Genomic DNA, 2,306 nt, shown 5'->3' with positions numbered 1-2,306 from the left:
AACCTCCACCTGTTCTGTGACCCTCAGAAAACACATCACAAGTGGGACTGAGAATTATATGATCACGTGTGTTTATAACCTTTATGTCTTTTTTACATAACATTCTCCTCAAATGTCTATTGCAGCAAGTTTTCCCAACTGTAATCAATGCTCCTCTCTGTGCCACCAACTAAAAGACTGATTCATAATAAGCTTTTAGTGAGTCTTTTGCATTCTTAGTAAAACAAAGTGGATTTTATGGATTTCTACAAAAGGTTATTTAGAATAAAAAGCTTTAATTTATTTTCTTGGTAAATGATCCTAGTTTATTCTTTGTAAACTCTGTTAATCTAATACTGATGCAAAAAATATGAATAATAGTGCAGCAGGAAGAAGAGAATCAGTGGGTCTGCATGTGAAGTTATGCAATATTAAAAATGTTTAAATTCAGACACAACAGGACTGTGTAAAACGTAATGCTCCTGTAACTGCTTGGTTACAGTAAGAGGAACACCTTTCTCTGCTTCCTGAGTTATAATAAAGATTTCACTCCAGATTGATTTGGTGACACCTTTGGCCAACGGAAGGAACGACAAGCTCCCTGACTGGTACAGGAAATAAGCAGTTTTCCCACTTCAGATATTAGTGGGCGATTTTAGGGCAACTTTGACCATGTTTTAACTACAGGAACTGTCCCCTTAGGACAATTAGGCTAATTACAGTGACTAGAACGAATGCATCTTGTGAAATTTGTTTTAATAATGAAGATTCAACAATGTTTCTTGACTGAGGCTGAAAAAGTTAGGCCATTTCTTTTAATGGCCACTTAAGTGTGGCTTCCAAAACATGTCAAACACATACACTCATGTAGAAAAGTCCAACTTTAGTTTTGTAGTTATGTTTACAGCCTAGCTAAAGAAGAAAGTCTAAATTATAAGGCATAACATGTGACCACCTGCCTAACATAGTATTGGTGCATCTTTTGCTGTCAAAACACAAATAGTGGATTCCACTAGGACCTGAAGGTGCTCTTTGGTATCTGGCACCAAGATGTTAGCAAAAAAATCTGTTAGGTTCTGTAAGTTGTGAGGTAGGACTTCCATGGTTCGGAAATCATTCCTGAACCATGTTTGATTTATGGCAGGACACATTACCCTACTGAGAGAGGCCGCAGCCATCAGGAAATGCCGTTTCCATAAAACTGTGTACATGGTCTGCAACAATGTTTACGTAGGTGGTGCATGTCAAAGTAACATTCACATAGTGCAACCAGGTGTTCCCTAGGTAAGTAGCGCACATGTAGCCAACCATTCCTGTGAGGTAAAACAAAACATGCTACATCAGACCAGGCCACCTTGAGTTACAGTAACCCATCTGCTAGATCACACTACATTTTACAGGTAGACCTCATTTTTGGATTTAAGGCTAAGACTGTGGTAGATGTAGCAGATAGCTGTCATTGGGGCTTCTTCCATCAATCTGAGCCTTCTAATTGGATCTCTCTGTCATATTTGTGGTTTTGGTTCCCCTTGAAGCATTTTAATTAGACTTATGCGGCATAAAAACACAGCTGTAGATGCTTCTTCGACCACCTGTAACACTTGTTACAGGTGGTCGAAGAAGCTATGTGAGCTTGCTAGCTTGGCACTCCACTCAAAAATTGTCACTTATGACTGCAACAAAGCAACACGGTGGCAGCCACAACACTAATGTTGATGTTTCAGTCCAGGAAACAATGAGTGATGTCATGATGGGCCATGGACATGCATTTCTTTCGTGCATGCATCTCACCTGATGCTGAACCTAATGAATTTGTGTGCAGATGTGTGATGAAGATGTGTGATCACGTGATTGCTGCAGAAAAAAAAATCCAACAGATGTCTCTAAAAGCTTTTTGCAAACCTTAGAAAACTAGTGTCTTTAGATGAGAAATCTTAGGAGTCTCTTGAAATACAGCAAGTCTTCTTGTTCCCAGGATGATTATTACAACAAGTCAGTTTCTCTGATTTCTTTTTAGTATTTGTAAAGGTTTTGAATTGCAACTATACCGGATCTGATTTACTACAGAAGATACACAATAATGCTTTATATATTTTAGTCACAACTGTAACAGAAAATATTAATTTGATGCTCAGCAACCTTGTAAAAATGCCAGCATACCCAGAACAAGGATATAAAAAAGACACATTTAGCAGCTAGGTAGTTTGGAAGGTTAAACATTTATCTGAAGAGATAAACAGCATAGAAGTATGCTGCTTTGGACCAGAGCTAAAAGAAGAGTGAATTTAAGACTAACATACATCTAGTGGGCATAAACAAAACTCCGG

Source organism: Pundamilia nyererei, unplaced genomic scaffold (genome assembly GCF_000239375.1).
Source record: "Pundamilia nyererei isolate P.nyererei 1_Seehausen unplaced genomic scaffold, PunNye1.0 scaffold00016, whole genome shotgun sequence".
NCBI lineage: Eukaryota > Metazoa > Chordata > Actinopteri > Cichliformes > Cichlidae > Pundamilia > Pundamilia nyererei.
This window is presented reverse-complemented; position numbering follows the sequence as displayed.